This window comes from Erinaceus europaeus, chromosome 2, assembly GCF_950295315.1.
Source record: "Erinaceus europaeus chromosome 2, mEriEur2.1, whole genome shotgun sequence".
Classification (NCBI taxonomy): Eukaryota; Metazoa; Chordata; class Mammalia; order Eulipotyphla; family Erinaceidae; genus Erinaceus; species Erinaceus europaeus.
Window position 1 is genome coordinate 44,981,402 of NC_080163.1, and position 17,615 is coordinate 44,999,016.

The 17,615-nt window shown below is 45.0% G+C and overlaps 2 protein-coding genes across 7 annotated transcripts in view; one reads left to right on the forward strand and one right to left on the reverse strand.

Annotated features, from left to right (window-relative positions):
• The window catches only part of PFDN1 (prefoldin subunit 1), a 964,801-nt gene that overhangs the window by 748,311 nt on the left and 198,875 nt on the right, over nucleotides 1-17,615 (reverse strand). The window lies entirely within an intron of this gene.
• The window catches only part of PURA (purine rich element binding protein A), a 145,608-nt gene that overhangs the window by 87,465 nt on the left and 40,528 nt on the right, over nucleotides 1-17,615 (forward strand). The window contains exon 1 of one of the 5 annotated variants that reach the window (XR_009546413.1): nucleotides 12-2,712. The exons of the other annotated variants lie outside the window; for them this stretch is intronic. The gene's annotated coding sequence lies outside the window, so the exon portion shown is untranslated. Of the gene's footprint in view, nucleotides 1-11; nucleotides 2,713-17,615 lie in introns of those variants that run through there. 5 annotated transcript variants of the gene reach the window in all.

Here is a 17,615-nt window from a genome sequence, read left to right on the forward strand (position 1 = left end):
AGGAGTTAAGGCAGGTTAATGCTAAAACACATCCTTGCTTTCAGTCACTCTGTAGTATTACCTTCTCTGTTTCTGCTTCTTCTCCTAAATTTGTAGGGGCTCCCTGACCTTGACATTGCCTCACCCGAGGCTATATTTAGCTGGATGGCAAAACCAATGTTCCCTATAGCAAAGGAGGATTTCTCTTCGTAGCTCTAAAGTCGCACTTCCTGTTCTGGAGGTTGATTCATGAATGAATTCATACTTCATTTCCCCTACTTTTTTGTGAGGGAATGACTTACTCAGAGCAGGTCTGAGGAAAGCTGGCAAGTGGCCCTTTCAGGCCTCTCTCTACTGCTCTTGCTTAAAGCAAGCACAGCCCCGAGTACTGTTTCTGCCACTCCCTCCCCTTACCACAGTGACCTGATCAAAAAGCTCTGTGAATGAAGCTCTTGAATTCTGTGTAGTGATTTGTTTCTTTTTCCCAGAATATGCTCTCAGCAGACACCCTGTCTTCGTTAGAGCAGACCTGTTTATACTAACTTGTGTTCAGATACAGGCTCAACAAGGGTCAGATAGTAATGTCTAGGAGAGGACTAGATTCTCCAAACCTTGCTCCACTAACATGATCAACCAGTTTTCAGCTCAGTTTTGCTTGGGCATTCTGAAGGCTCTTTCCTGTATCCTCTAAAATGTCATTTCCCAGATGCTTTCTGACCTCCAGTGGGAGGTTTAGATTATTACTCTCCAGGGGCTTCTTCCAAAAATAAAATCTCAAATTCTTTGGGATTTGGGGGTGGTATAAAGGGCTGTGGCATCTGTTAAAACTCTTGTATGAGGCAGTGGAGATAACACAGTGGTTATGCAAAAGACTTATGCCTGCACCGCCATCAGCCAGAGCTGAGCAGTGCTCTGGTAAAAACAAAAACAAAACATACTTTTGTCCTAAAAGGATGATAATCTGAACTCGGACCCCTCACATATGTGTGTGTGTCCTTTAAATTAGTGATTCTCAAAGTGTGACTCCAGAACCAAGATCACCATCATCCTCTTAGAGACCTAGAAGGAATGCAGATTATTGGACCTCAGATCAGCTGAACCAAAACCCTGGGGGACCCAGCCGTTCTTTTTCAACAGGCCATCCAGGTGATTCTGATGTGAGACCCACTGCTCTCTAAAGCACAGGTTCTTTATCTCTTTTGGAGTCCCAGGTTTGCAAATCTGATGAAAGCTTGAGCTCTGTCACCTGCTTCACAGAACCCCTGAGGTCTGAGTTAAGAATCCCTACTCTGAAGTTTAGTAGAACTTCCCTCTCTGACTTCCAACCCCTTAACCCCACCTCTAAAGAAGGGCCATGCCTCATCTGTGTAGTACCAGTGGCTGCTGAGAGTGAGCTGCCCCTGTGCCAGGCAGCTCAGGGAATAGGGCTTGCTGCTGCCTACAAGTGCTGCAGTTGTAGTGGTGGCCTCTTAAAAAAAAAAAAAAAAAAAAAAACCTCAGGCACGGCACCAGGCCAGGAACCTGGGACCAAGTAATTACTTCTGGAGCTGAGAGCTTTGTGTCAGAACAGAACTATGAAGAAGGAAGGAAGGAAGGAAGGAAGGAAGGAAGGAAGGAAGGAAGGAAGGAAGGAAGGAAGGAAGGAAAAGAAAAAGAGAAAAACCTGCAATGCTTCTTTGACAGTGCCTTGGTGGGGATATGTTAACAGAATTTTGTCAATGGCAAGCCCTTTAAGCCTGTTGTCCTAAGTTAACAGTTAGTAGCACCCCTGTTCACTTTCACAAGTATCAAGGTTTGGATGACAAGTTATCTGGTCACCTACTTTTTTCTTTCTTTTTTCTCTCTTTTTTTTTTTTTTTTTTACCTAACAGCCTCCTCATTGGTCTCAGTACTGCTATTCTTGTCCTCTGCCATCTATTATATACACAGTAGTTAGAGTGATCTTGTAGAAACTGCTAATTGTGTGGTCTGGGAGGTGGCACAGTGGATAAGGCTTTGGACTTTCAAGCATGAGGTCCTGAGTTCAGTTCCCAGCAGCACATGTACCAGAGTGATGTCTGATTGTTTCTCCCTCTCTTTCCTGTCATTTCTCATGAATAAATTAAAATCTTTTTAAAAATGCTAATTGGATGATGTCCCTCCTATTTCCATCACACGTAGAATAAAAGTAACTATTATGGTTACACGGCCCTTATGATGGGGCCCCTGCCTAACTCTCATTTTCTCTCCTTCCTTTCATTTCCTTGTTCATTTCTCTTAAGTCATACAGATCATCTTTCTGTTTCTTGAATGTACAGAATTTATTGCCACTTCAGGTTCTTTGGTTTGCTCTTACCTCTGCCCAGAACACACTTCCCCCAGATCCTCACACACTGTCCCTTTTGCGCAATCAGGCCTCACTTTCATGTTCTCCGATTCAAGGCCTCCACCCACAACCAAAACTGAAGTGGCACTTCCAATCACTTTCTCTCACTGCTGTGTTTCAGTTTTCGTTCTTGTACTTACTTGATCTAAAATTGTTTTTCTTTCTTTCTTTACCTTTTTTTTCTTTTTTTTTCAGTATGTTAATGCTATGAAGGTTAGACTTATTGTGGAATCCCTTGTGCCCAGATGAGTCTGGCACAACAGTAAACATTCAGTATACGTCTGCTACTGAAATAACTTGACTGGTGAATCCAGGCCATTTCTGGGAGTCAGCTGTGCCTCTGGGAGCTGACTTCATCTGCTTTGATTGTGAGTACTGTGGTTTGGCTTTTCTGACCTCCTGCCCACAGGTGCCATGGGACAGGGACCCTGAATATGAGGCCATTTTATCTGTCTGCTGCCAACCCTTCTTATCTTCCTGTTCCTCCCACCTCTGGTTGGGTCAGTGTGTCCTCTCCCCAGCTACTTCACCTCCAGATAAGACTCTGGAAAAAGGACAGTAAGTCTGGACTTAATACTCACTTTGCTCTCAGCCTCCCCACTCCCTCACCCCGAAGCACTGTTCTTTGAGTCTCTAGCCATTGAATATGCACTTGGGGGGCCCTTGGCCAGTAAACATACAATAGACAGTGTTCTCTCATGGGTTTTGCCATTAATGAGCTCACTCCTCTCTCTGCAATCAGCTAGTTGAGGGAAGGGAGGTAGCTCATTATCCAGCCCTGTCTATAAATGCCAAGGGGTAGGAGGTGTCAAGAAGTATGGCCTCCAGAGAGCACCAACACCATCAATGACATTTCATCAAATTATGATTACTCTGTTCTCTTGTTTATTCTTAAAATATCTTTACTGGGGGTCAGGCGGTGGTGCAGTGAGTTAAGTGCATGTGGCACAAAGCGCAAGGACTGGCCGAAGGATCCCGGTTCGAGCCCCCGGCTCCCCACCTGCAGGGGAGTCGCTTCACAGGCAGTGAAGCAGGTCTGCAGGTGTCTTTCTCTCCCCCTCTCTGTCTTCCCCTCCTCTCTCCATTTCTCTCTGTCCTATCCAACAACGAACAACATCAACAATGGCAATAATAATAACTGCAACGAGGCTACAACAACAAGGGCAACAAAAGGTGGATAAAAATGGCCTCCAGGAGCGGTGGATTCAGTGCAGGCACTGAGCCCAGCAATAACCCTGGAGGAAAAAAATATATATCTTTATTATCTTCATTTATTTATTACATAGAGACAGCCAGAAATCAAGAGGGGAGAGGTCTAGAGAGGAAGAGGGACAGAAAGACACCTACAACACTGCTTCACCACTCATGAAGCTTTCCCCATGCAGGTGGGGACTGGGGGTTTGAACCTGGGTCCTTGCACACTCAACCTGGTGTGCCACCAACTGGCCCCAATTCTCTTGTTTGTTAGCCTGCCCTGTAAAGTCTTTTTTTATTTTTTTTTTATTTTTTATTTTTTATTTAAGAAAGGATTAATTAACAAAACCATAGGGTAGGAGGGGTACAACTCCATACAATTCCCACCGCCCAATCTCCATATCCCACCCCCTCCCCCGATAGCTTTCCCATTCTCTATCCCTCTGGGAGCATGGACCCAGGGTCATTGTGGGATGCAGAAGGTAGAAGGTCTGGCTTCTGTAATTGCTTCCTCGCTGAACATGGGCGTTGACTGGTCGGTCCATACCTGTAAAGTCTTTAAAATGGGAGTAGTGACATCTAAACCTTCTCCTACCAACAACTTTCCAGGGAAGAAATAAATAGCCTTCCTCCTTGATTCTAAATCTAGAAGGAAAATGAGACACCTGCCATCACGTTAGTTTAAAATAAATTTAGGCTCCAATATAAATGTAGGGTTATTGGGTATGAACTCAAATAGCAAAATCATACAGAGGAACTAAAGCTTACAGGTTTCTAACCAACTGTCTAGAAAGTGAATCCCTGACAAGAGCCAGGCTGGTATGGTACATAGTGGGTACTGATGGGCAGAGGAAAAGGAGTACATGAAAGACCATCTCTCTGCCAGACTTTAAAATTTATTATATTGTTATTTTATTTGTTCATTTTGCCACCACTGTTACTACTGGGACTTGGTAGCTGCACACTGACTCCTGATGGCTTTTTTTTTTTTTAAATGATAAAGACAGAGGGAGAAACAGAAACACCTTACGTCATTGTTCCACTGCTTATGAAGTTTCCCCCTGTAGGTGAGGATTGTGGTCTTAAACCTAGGTCCTCTCTCATGGTTATGTGTGTGTTCTCTCAATCATAAGCTCTGTGGCCTTATGCAATTTTTCTGATCCTCTCAGGATTCCATTTCCTCATCTGTAAGTGGGAAAAACTGTGCCTACCTAATTTGGTTATTAAGAAGAGTAAATGAAATAATTTATATCAAGACAAAGCACAGTTCTTGACACCAAGCAATATTCAGTAGTGCTATCATTATCCTTCTTGTTAGAAAAAAAGGGAAACGAGTGGCTTAGGAAATAGCTCAACTGGTAGAGCATTGGGTGGCTTCTGGCTCAATTTCTAGCACTGCGTGTACCAGAGTGGTGCTCTGGCTAATCTCTTTCTGTCTCATGTGAAATTCTTTCTCATGTGTAACATGTAAAATAAGTCTTAAGAAAGGAAAAACGAGGGTTGAGGAGATAGCATAATGACTATACAAAAGACTTTTATGCCTGAGGCTCTGAGGTCCCATTTTCAGTCCCCCATACCACCATAAGCCAGAGCTGAACTCTGGGGAAGGAGAAAAAAGAAAAAGAAAGAAAAAGAAAACAGATAAACATGGAATTTAAATAGTCAATAAGGGCACTGCCTCCAGCAGCCTCTGTATTCCAGGTAGAAGAGACATAAAAACAGCAGATGCCACTCTAGAATGATTGCTGGTCTCATTTAGCTGAAGGAGGGAGCCTGTTCTGACCCTTCTCACTTGGAGATTTGGGTCTCCCCTCATAACTTTCCCCTGCCAGAGCAGGGGAAAAGAAGATCCAGCTTGTGGCTCTGTCTTCACCCATCCAGTTGTAGACTAGACCAGATTTATTTTTGGTTTGTCACTTAGTGTCTGTCTGTGCCCCAGGCCTATGGTGTCTGAGGTTTTCTGGAAGTGGTGGAGGAGACTGTTCTTTTGAAAACAAAATGTGGTCTCAGTCTAGGAGCTCTGCTTCCTTCTGGCTACAGGCAACAGCGGAGCCTCTGCCATCTGCCAAGGGTGTGGGATGTCTAGAGGTCGATGCTGAATATTAATTTACCTGTTGGACTTCTAAGATAGCAGTTAATCAGCCCAGGGAAACAACTCTTGCGTAAGAAAAGGAATGATTTGCCTTTGGCAGAAATGTTTAAACTAAGACTTTCAGGGGGTCTGTAGAGCTCCAGGAATTTTACACAAGATTATAATTGTGTATGTGAAATACACAGTTTTCTGAGAAGAAATTCATAGTCTTCTTCAAAACACTCAAGGTAGGTCACTAATCTAAAGTCACTAGTTCTGATCTGAGAGGAAAACAGGTCCTACATGTAATGTAGGGAGTCCCTAAGAGGCTGCATCTTTCAGTCTGGCTGACTTGGCAGGACTATTAGTGAAAAAAACCTGGAAGCAGGGTTGCCTAGGCTTGGAGGAAAGAGAGCTACTCTTTATTGGAACAATAAAGAGGCAAATGCTAGAAGAAGAAGGAACTGTGTTTGCTGGCTGGAGTCTACATGTCCATTTGGAAAGTTGAGTTTTGAGCTAGCTAAATATTCCATTTTCCCTGAAATTTGATAGGAATAGTAGAAGGCACTCTAAACTGCCCTAATTTGTACCAAAGGAAAGAACTAGTCTGATGTCATCTCAGAAGTGAGGGGCAGGGTTGGATGACTTTGCTAGTTATGTACTGGCTATAGTGATGGTGTGGGAAGCTCTATTTGATGGTGTCACCCTCGAATGCTTGGTATATAGTTGGTTTTCAGCCATTGTTTGTGCACTGATAAGGAGTTGTTTTCTTCTCTTTTGGAGTCACTAAATTAAAGCAACATAGTCCTTCTTTTTTTTTTTTTTTTTATTTTAATTTTCCATAGGCCAATGGCTTCTCCTTACCTCTTTGGTATATTTTCATGAGGGGGTCAGGCACCTTGGTCATGCTCATTATTTTACTCCTTAACCTTCCAACTCCTGAAAGATATTCCTAAAAGTCTGTTTGGGGTTTGTGAGGTTGTTTGGTGCTTCTTGGAATATGACTCCATCATTAAAGCTCTACCCTAATTCTGGCCAGTCCTATACTACTGTCTCATATTTTTCCTCTACTTACCATCCCTTGTTGTAGCCTCATTCATGTTAGGAAATGGTATCTACTTTCCTGATGAGAATTTTGCCCACTTTTCAAACCCCAAATTCACGTGATCAGTCCAGTTACTGTATGTATAGCATCAAAATAATCCGGAGGACTCCTAAGACTTGATTGTCATCCTACCTGAATCAGACAAACAATCTATGAGCTTAAAGTCAGCTCACAAGTGTTAAATATGAACTGAGAGCAACTTAGCACATTGGTTCCTTGGACTCCCCAAAAGTAGAGTCTGGTTCACAGAATGAATGGTGACTAGGCTCCTGGAGACAAAAAATTCACTTTGCTCTGGGAGTCTTAAGTCTGAGTGTTCTCCTGATATGAGACAATGTCAAGTCTCTAGGAAAAAACACCTTTGACTTAGATAATGTAAGGCCATTCAGTTTACCCAAGAATATATACCACTGGGGGATAAATGGGTGGTCATCCAGTACTTCTCCGATCCCCACAGAACTGAGGTGTGTCATGGAAATGATTAAAGCTCATACAAGGTGATATTTTCTCCTCATACACTCCCAAGATGTCTTCACTATCAAGAAAGAGGTCTTGGGAGGAGTCTTGTGAACCACATCCCTCTGAAAGATGGGCCTCAAAACTATAGACTGGGATGTCTAGCAGATAGGCAGCCGTTCTTCCTGTTCCTTGCCCAGGGCTAGCAAAACTGTTTACACTCCTTTCATCTTGCTCCATCATCTTCTTTGAACCCTGCTCTACTCAACCCACTAGTTTTGGGCTGGCTCTTAATAACTAAGACTGGAGTTAATCTCTTGCTAGTTGGGCTCTGGAGATGACTGAGAAGTACACAGTATAGGAGAGTAGCCACCTTCTGATGTTCATTTGTTTTATTCTGAACCTTGATTTCTGAGGTGTTGTGAGAGAGAAGGTCTCCAACTCACCATGCAGTCTGGTTCTGGGCAGAACAAGCCACCCTTCAGTCTAGGCTGGTCCTTATTCATGGTGCTTTGATTCATATGGATGCTGTTTATTCTGATCAAAAGTACAAGCCCTAGGCCAGAGAGAGAGCTCAAGAGGTAGGGTGTATGGCTTGTGCTGCATGCAGCTCAGGTTCAAGCCCCTTGCACCACATGCACATTCTCTACCATGGCAGAGAATGTCTTGGTGCTGTGTTGTCTCTCCCTGTTTCCCTTTATCTGAAGCGGGTGGGGGTGTGTCCCAGGAGTGGTGAAATCATGTATGCCAGAGGTCCAGATTCTAGGAGAGGAACATGTCTGACCTCTTCTTCATAGCTTTATATGTATGGTTTTCAAACAATGTTTTCCTCACTCTAGATAATAAGCACATTCTCCCATATTTCCTCATATTTATTTTACTGTTATGTTTCTTTTTATTGTGTTAATCACCAGGGCTTTACTACTTTGAGCCAGCATTTTTTAGATAGAGTAAAAGATACCATAGTACCAAAGTTTCTCCAGTGAGATGGCCAGATTTGTACTTGTGTTTCTGCGTTCTTTAATCCATCTGGAATTTATTTTCATACAGGGTATGAGTTAGGAATCTAGCTTTCATTCTTTCCTCTTTTTTTCAGAGGTTCATGTTACCCAAAATTATTTCTTCTGTAGGTCACTCTCTCCACAGTTGATTTGAATTTTATTTTTCTCATATTTAAAATTTCCATAAGAACCTATAATTTTCTGATTTCTTTTGTGTTGAACCTATTTGCAGTCCCTGTACCTGTAACACATTTATTTTTGCCACCAGAGTTATCAGTGAGGCTCCATGCCTATAGACTCTCACTGTTCTCTGGTAACAGTGGACTTTTTTTTTTTTTAATAGTGATTGAGAGACAGTGAGAGAGAGGAAGAGAGACCCTACCACACTGATTCACTTGCCTTCTGGGTAGGTTCTCCCATGTGGTGGTCTAGGACTTGAACCCAGGTTTTCATGCATGATACTGTATGACCCCCCCATCCATAATCTGTAATACCACATTTAATTTGGTTTAGTTTTGATAAAATATACTCATTTTTCTTTCTTTGTCTTTTTCCCCCTTAGAGTAGTTTGAGGGCTGGGGAGATAGTATAAAGGTTATACAAGACTTTTATGCCTAAGGCACAAAAAGTCCCAGGTTCAATCTCCAGTTCCACCATAAGCCAGAGCTGAGCAATGTTCTGGTAGAAAAAAAAGAAAAGTTTTAAAAAAAAGTTTTTAAGCCTTAAAATAGTTTGCCTTATATATTTATTTCTTTCAGATGTACTTTCAATCAGCTTTTCAGATTTTGTTCATTTTGTCATCAGAATTATCTCAAGACCCAGTAACCACATAACTCCACTCTTCCTGGTAGCCATTTGTGTTTCTTTTTCTTTTTGATAGAGAGTGAGAGACAGAGAGAAATAAGGAGAGAGATAAAGAGAGAGAGTCAGAGAGAGAGAGAGAGAGAGAGAGGAGGAAAGACACCCGCAGCACTGCTCCACCAGTGAAGTTTCTCCCTGTAGGTGGGGTTGTCTTGGCAGAACACATGGTGACCTGTGTGCTTTCTCAGGTGCACCATCACCCAACCCCCAGATTTTCAAGTTTTATTTCAAATTCTATTTGAAGTTTGGTTGGGGTTTTATTGATTATATAAATCAAGCTGGGAGAGAGTTGTTCTCTTTATAATATGGAATTTTGTCATCCAGAATTAGACTGTCTGCGGTGTTCTTAAAGACCTCCAGGAGAGACCTTCCCTCTTCTCCCAAGACCTTTGGCCTTTCAGGATCCCTGGGCCAGTGTTCTGGGATACCAGACCCTTGTATTGTCACTTGCTGTGAGTCTCTTGTACTCGGTCCCTCTGTACACGCAAAGATGATGAAACAGCTGAGCATTTACTTTTGCTCAGAAATTCTGAGCTCTATCTTCCCAAGACAAAACAACTATGGAGAGCTGGGCTTCTGTTAGCCCCAGCTTTTATATCCCATTTTAGAATCTCCCTTGTCTAACTCTGAGAAATTCTAATATTGCTAATCTAGAGTAGGATCATTTAAAGTTTCCTTTGGTTCGGACTTTCCTAAGAATTTGGTTGGTCTGAAACAGTCTTTCATTCTAATATTCTCTCTTTTGTAGTGTTCCAACAGAATTTTTTTTTAAGATTCACTGTTTTTGAAAGAGAGAGAGAGAGAATCAGAGAACCACTTAGTTCTGTCATATGGCAGTGCTGAAAATTGAACCTAGTGCCTTGAGCATATAAATCCTGTGCTCTAACACTGAGTATTTCTCCAGCCTCATATTCCATGTAATTTCCTCTCTCCCCCCTTTCTTTATTGCTTTTTATTTTCCTTTTTACTTTCTTTTCTCTTCTTCCAGAGCTCTTTTCAGCTCTACTTTATGATGGTTCAGGGGATTGAATTTGGGACCTTGGAGCCTCAGGCTTAAGAGTCTCTTTGCTTAACCATTATGCTATCTCCCCTCTATGTGATTTCTAAGACTTATCCAGGTAACTCATCTCCTTGGAAGAAGAGGAAACTTCACAGGGTATTCATGGGCAGATCAGTGTTCATGATTCCATACCAGCTGCAAGAGTTTATTACTCCAGATGTGCCAGCATGCACCAGTCTATGACTCTACTCACTAATCTGAATCCCACAGAGTGTCTAGGAATTTCTAGCCATTTCTGATCCCTGATTTCTGTTCTGGGCACTAGCCTCAAGAGGCAGCCTGCGAGGTCAGGCCGACTGCCAACGGCGTAGGGGGTGAAGCAAGAAAGCCCTTCTGCTTGAATCTCTTTCAGGGACAGAAATATCCAGCTGTATTGCAGCCAGTACAAAAACTAAAAGGGAATGACTGAAGTGTGTGTACTCAGACCTAGTGTGGCAACTTAGAAGTAGGAAATTGGGATCTTAGCACAGTGTCCAGGTCCTTCCTGACACCCAGAATAACTGAATGTGCTTTAAGGCTAGGAGTAGTGGCAGCATAAAGACAGGCACTTTGTCCAGAGCCTTTGCATATGCACTTCAGTACCCAGAAAGGCCATGAGCTCCCAACACCCAGACACACTTTGCTCAATCTTGTTCCTCCCAGTTTTGTAGCCATTTGGCTCTCTATTGCTTTTTTATGCTTAGAGGATCCTCTGGGGCCGGGTCAGTACAAGTTGCCACTAAAAGATCCACTTTGGCCTTGATAAATCTTCATCTGCTGCTTATCCAGAGGATAAGATTTCAGGGTAAGGACTGCAAAATTTGTTATAGTGATTGGACATTTACTCTAACATGAGACTATTGCAGAAAATAATTCCTAGACATTTGTGTTTCAAAGGACAAGCATCACTCCAGCATACTGAACTGATTTTAGGGAAGGGAAATCTGCCACTGTGTCTGAAAAGTTCTGGTAACTCAAACAGAACTACAGTGCCTGATTCCTCGAGATCTTGCTTCCAAACACAATATGCTCCAAAGATTTTTTTCCCAGCCTCCCTCCACCCCAACCTCCAAGTTGCTCAGGCCCAACCAGCCACCCAGTTTTACATGTCTAAATCTGAAATCAAAGTCCCAGGCAGGGAGAGGGATTGTCACAAGTAATTGCAACATCCCACAAGAATTTGTTTGGGAGTTAAAGGGAGCCAAACCTGGGCCTTCTCCAAAGCTTGCAAGTCTGAGCTTTTTGCAAACCACATTTGATCTGCTCCAATGTGTTGAATGTAAATGTTTGTCTTATGCCTGCTTGGCAGCTCTAGAGGACCCTGCAGGGCTCCTGTGGCCCACTGTGATGACAGGTGTTTCTTCCCTGGGGAGTGGGGAAGTGCCTACTATGAGCTATAGACCCCCAAAGTTGGCCTTCTGGGCTATGTTCTAAACAGTAGCCCAGGGGAGGATAGACAGAAGGGCTGTGAAGGGCAGAGGCTCCCAGGTGGCCACAGAGAATGGCTACTACTTCCTTTCTCAGCAACTCATGCAACCACTCTGCCCTTGCCCTCACCCTTATCTTGTCCATGCTTACACCTTCATTTCATGACACGATTTAAAGATGATGTTCTCTGTACATATTGAGACTAACCACAGTTGGTATTCCAACTATCTTAAGATAGCCCAGCACTACTGGAGCATACAGTTGGTTGTTATACCAGAGATACTGTCATCACCACCTCATAGAATAGTTACCATAGTGGTCCGGGAGGTGGCGCAGTGGATAAAGCACTGGATTCTCAACCATGAGGTCCCGAGTTCAGTCCCTGGCAGCACATGTACCAGAGTGATGTCTGGTTCTTTCTTTCCTCCTATCTCTCTCATGAATAAATAAATTAATTCTTTAAAAAAAAAGAATAGTTACCATAATAAAAAAAAGAATAGTTACAATTTGCTGAATCTTTATGCATAGCCAGCCACCTTGTCAGGCTGACATTGTTCATTCTCTGATTGACCCAGTTGGTGCCAGGCCTAGGAGCTTAAGTGGACTGCCCCAGATCTCCTATTTGGTCAGAGGGGGTTTGGACTTCCAGAGGTCCTGAAACATTGCCCTGATATATTTATTTCCTTCCTTCTTCTCTCTTATTTTTTGTTTGTTTGTTTTGTTTTGTTTTGTTAGAGATAGGGAGCGGCAGGGGAATGCAAGAGACCATAGCACTACAGCACTGAAGATTCCTTCAATGAAGTGGGGGCCAGATTCGCATCTGTGTCACACACATGGCAAAGCAGTACACTATCCAAGTGAGCTATTTTGCTTTCTTCTTCCTCTTCTTCTCCTCCTCCTCTCCTCCTCCTCCCTCCTCTCCTCCTTCTCCTACTACTACTTATACTTCTACTACTTTTAAATCTACTTCTTCTCCTCCTCTTCCTCATTATCATCATCATCATCATTTTAGTGGCACCAGGGCCTCATTTGAATAATTCTACTGCTCCTGACTTGGTTGACTTTTTTCCCCCCTTTTTAAAATTTCAGTTATATAAAAAGACAGAGCACAGACACCACAGCTGTTCTATCATCTGTGGAGCCTCCCTTAGTGCTACTCATGTGGTGTCGGGGCTCAAATTCTAGTTCTTGCACAGGGTTAGGCATGTGTTCTACCAGGTGAGCTATCTCCCAATCTCTCGTGACAGAGCAGAAGGGAGACAGAGCCCACAAGGCACCTGCCATCCTCAGCAATCTGTACTGCCAGGCATATTTTCTCTGGGTCCCCCTTCTCCCACATCTGATCCAGGAGCATTGGCACTATATACCTCAAGGACAGAAGGTACAGTGGGAGGGGAGAGAGGAAGGCCAGACACCTATGTTCTGTCTTGGCTCTTTAGAGAGTTCTCACATCATCATGAGCACACAGGAATCAGTGGGCACCTGACCCTTCCCCCCTTCTAGTTTAGGACTCCAGGCTAGACTTTCTCTGAGGCTATTCCTCACTCCCACCACTCTTCCCTAGCTTCAAAGAGAAACTCAAGAGTAACAGCAGGCCCAGGTAGGCTTCCTGCCCAAAGACCAAGAGTTTCATTGTCCCTCAGGCCAGTTTCTTTTCAGTCCAGCCTAGTGTATCTCTGTCCCTTCTCCTGATTTACATGGCAGGTTTATTTAATTAGCTAGAGTCAAAGTGCAGCTTGTCCTTAGAGTTAATGAATATTTACTGAGTCATCACACAGTGAGTGACGCCAAAACTGAACTGTGGCCTCTATATTGGCATAGAGAACAAATTTCAACTCCTTGTGCCTGGCTGGGAGTGGGAGGCCCACCTAGTCTAGGAGTAGGGCTGATGGACTTCTGAGCAACTCTGAGGAGTGAGGGTTACCACAGTGCCTGGCACACAGTAGGGACTTAAAAGTTGAAGATATATATGTAGGATAAAAAATATATATGAATATATATATATTTTATCAGACCACTGCTCAGCCCTGACTTCTGGTGGTATGGGGGTTCAAACCTGGGACTTTGGAGCTTCAGGCATAAGAGTCCCCTTCATAACCTTTATGCTATTTTCCCCATCCTGACATGTACATTTTCAAAAGGACAGTCAGGAAGAGGCAATTGGAGAGCCTCAGGGTATGTTCCCAGGGAGAATGGCAGCAGATGCCTCTGGAGACACAAACCCTCAGGCACACTCACAGAAACTTCAAATGGAGTCTTGCTTCTTCCATTTTTACCAGCACTATTGTAGGAGGGGAGAAGGAGCAAGTGGCTGGACCTGGAGCACTCCAAGCAGAGTGTGAGTAAATGGAGGCTCTCCCATAGGTAGCTTGTAAAGAGAGAGACCTGGCCTGGCAGAGGAGCGAGCACTAGCCTTTGTGGTCTCCTGCTGAGCCAAAATTCTTTCCCCGTCCCATTTTTTTTGTTGTTGTTGTTACCTGGGTTATCATTGAGGTTTGGTGCCTACACAACAAATCTATTGTTCCTGGAAGCCATTTTCTCCCTTTTCTCCTCCTTTATGATAGAGACAGAAGGAAATGGGGGTGGGGGGGCTGGGGGTGGCATACCTGGTTAAGTGCACATATTATAGTGCAGAAAGACCCAGGTTCAAGCCACAGGTCCCCACCTGCAGGGGGAAAGCTTCCCTAGTTCTTCTTCTTCTAGCGTTTGCCCTTCTTCCGTAGCCAGTCAACAGCGTCAGGTTGAGCCTGATGTAAAGTTTCGAGACCTCCTTTGAATCTGGAGAGGTGGCAGTCGTTGACTATGTGGGTCATAGTCTGTCTGGAGCCGCAGGGGCAGTTCGGGTCGTCTCTGGCTCCCCAGCGATGGAACATAGCGGCGCACCGGCCATGGCCTGTTCGATAGCGATTGAGGAGGGCCCAATCATAACGTGCTAGGTCAAAGCCGGGTTGACGCCTGCAGGGGTCTGTGATGATGTGGGGAAGCAGGTCTGCAGGTGTCTCTCTGTCCTCTCCCTTTCTATCTCCTCCTCTCGATTTCTGACTATATCTAATAAATAAAGATTGGAACAAAAATCTTTTTAAAAGAGACAGAAGGAAATGGGATGAGAGGGAGTGAGAGAAAGTGAGAGAGAGATACCTGTAATCTGCTCTATTGCTCATGAATCCCCACCCCACACACACACCTGCAAGTGGGGACCAGGACTCAAACCTAGGTCCTCACACATGGTAACTTGTGTGCTTTACTGGTTGTGCCACTGCCCAGTCCCTTCCTCATTCTACTCTTACCCCAGAGAATTTTGACCCTGACTCTTCTTAAATGGTGTTTTTTTGGGGGGAGGGGGTGTTCTCCTGTGGTGTTGGAGAATTTGGTGAGAGTGTCTGCCCTCCCCTCTGCCTTCTCTCTGGCTGTCACATGTAACCCACAGCTTATCCTATCTGTCTAAAGCAGGGCCTCACCTCTCTGTGACTGCCAGCTCTGGGCAGCTCATCATCTAGGCAGCTGCTGTCATCCCCAGAAAAAGTCTAGGCAGCATTTGGGTTTCTGGGATTCTAGTATCCATATGCCAAGCTTGACCCCCATGATGTGCTCAGGACCTACACCAGAGTCAGGTGAGGGAGGGGCTAAGATGAAGAAGTTCAACTCCAGGCATGGACCAACCTATCTGGAAGACAAGGCCAAATGAGAAAGCATGCTTGGAACAGGTCCCAATGGTTTTATCTCCAGCTGCTAGAAAGGTGACTTTTCTGATCCAAAGACTGGTGAACTATCAGCAGCCCTATGACTTGGAGAGATCTTGAGCGCCCCCCCCCCTGCTCCCCAACTGCAGGGGAGTCACTTCAGAAACAGTGAAGCAGGTCTGCAAGTGTCTGTCTTTCTTTCTCCCTCTCTGTCTTCCCCTCCTCTCTCCATTTCTCTCTGTCCTGTCCAAAAAGAATGACATCAATAATAACAACAACAACAATAACTACAACAATAAAACAACAAGCACAACAAAAGGAAATAAATATTTTTTTTAAAATCTTAAAAAAAAAAAAGATCTGGGATGGGTGGGGGTATAGCATAATGGTTATGCAAAGAAACTTCATGCCTGAGGCTCTAAAGTCCCAGGTTCAATCCCCCACACTGCCATAAGCCAGAGCTGAGTAGTGCTCTGGTAAAAAAAAAAAAAAAAAAAAAAACTGGGGAGATCTGTGTAGGACAAGACAAGGCCTCAAAGATTCACCTGAGTTCTGCATCTTTTGTACAAAAATAGAGGCTGGATGAGGAGGAATTATCTGAGGTAACTTGTTAATGAAAATGAAATGGGAAATGGGGCAGAAACTTCTCCCAGTGGGATTTTATCTGCCTTCTTTGGCTCTTTTTAGCATTTTTGCCTTTTGGCCTGACCTACAGCTGTTCCCTCTCTTTACCATAACCTGGCCTTCCTCCCCTTTCCTGACACAGAAAGCTCTAAGTCTATCCAGGCTTTATTATTAGTATGTGACACAAGCTCTGGCAGAAGCCAAGGCCCCTTCCTCTGCACACATCCCCCTGGGAAGTGTGCTGCCTGTCTCAGCAAGAACCTCAGAGCACAGTCCTCAGAACCTCAGTCTCTTCCTTGACCTCTCCCCCTGCAGAGGCCAGCCTTCACAAGGCCTCTGTGTTTGTCCTAAACACACACACACACACACACACACACACACACACACACACACACACACACACCCTCTCCCTGCATAACCTGTCCAGTTGGCAGGTTCCAGTAGCTGCAGAGTTCACACCCCAGTTCACCCCTATGTGATCTCCCCTTTGGCTCATCCTGTGCAATGGTCTCCTAAATGTGTCTGTCTTCTGAGCTTGGGAGCGCCCAGATGGCAAGGACTTTTATCTCCCACAAGACTTAAGGCAATGTTGGGTTCCACTGAGTGACCCATTGAGAAGTATTGAACTCCATCCGTCCCTATTAACCTCCTTACTCCACGGTGCCTTAGTGCCAGGCTTCATTCACCAAGGTTACCAGTTGTCCCGCCGCTGAAGAAAGGAATGATATGGGGACACTTTCTAATATGGGTAAGGGTGTGAGGAGGGCTTTTAGTTTTAGGGGAGGTTTGGGGAGGGGGGGTGGGGTCCTCTGGGTTGGGCCCCTAGGGGACAGTCATTACACCAGTAATGGAGGACATCGTCCCTCCATCCCTCCCTAGATCGGCTTGTCTCCCGTCCCGGACAGATTCGTGACCTCTTGCGGTTCCAGTGCTGCCGTGGACAGCTCATTCCGCAACGCCTGGCTCGTCCCCGGCGCCGCCAGGGGGCGAGTAGGGTGCAGGCTGCTGGCTCTGGGGGTGCCTGGCGCCGGCGCTGCGCCCCAAGAGGGCGGGAGGCGACGCGCCCGCCAGGAACCCCAAAGACAGCAACACCCAGCTCTGCAAGAAGGGCACCACCTGGGGGTGGGGGTGGAGTGGGCCCAGCTCAGCTGGAACTGGCTGCCCTCTTCGGACAGGGCACAGCAAATCATGCTGGAATTGAAAGGAGGACGCAAAGGGGGTGGGGGTGGGGTCCCCGCCTTCTCCGGCCCCCAGAATCTACTGTGTGCAGCCCAGCTGTGCTGGGGGAGGGAGCGTGCAGGCTGTCCTGGTGCACATGCTTGGCACCTGTGGGAGCGCTCTACCTGCTCGCACCCAGCCAGCCCCACCACACGCGACACCCGGGCTGCCACTATCTACACAAGATGGGGTAATGTGGTTCGTAGTTACCCACATCAGCTCCTCTCTGGGTCCACTCCTGGTAAGAAGCAATTTTTTGGTAAGTCTCTGAAGCAGCACTCCAGAACCACCACCACTCTTAGCCCCCCAAACTCAGGATAAAGATCTGTTCGCTCTCCATCTCCCTGCCTTAGCAATGCTGGGGCTCTTTGGACTTGGCGATGTTTGTGTGTTTTGTTGTTGTTTTGTTTTGTTTTCAAGAGGGGGGATGTGAAAAATCTGTTCTTTGGAACCCAAGTCAGCCTTTATCAAAGCATGCAGGCTTTGCCAGAGTTGGTGATAAGTCTGCAGGCTTATTGTGTTTGGTTTTCTTTGTGCCGGTATACTACCCTGCATCCACTCTGAGGAAATATTCCTATCACTGAATACATGAAA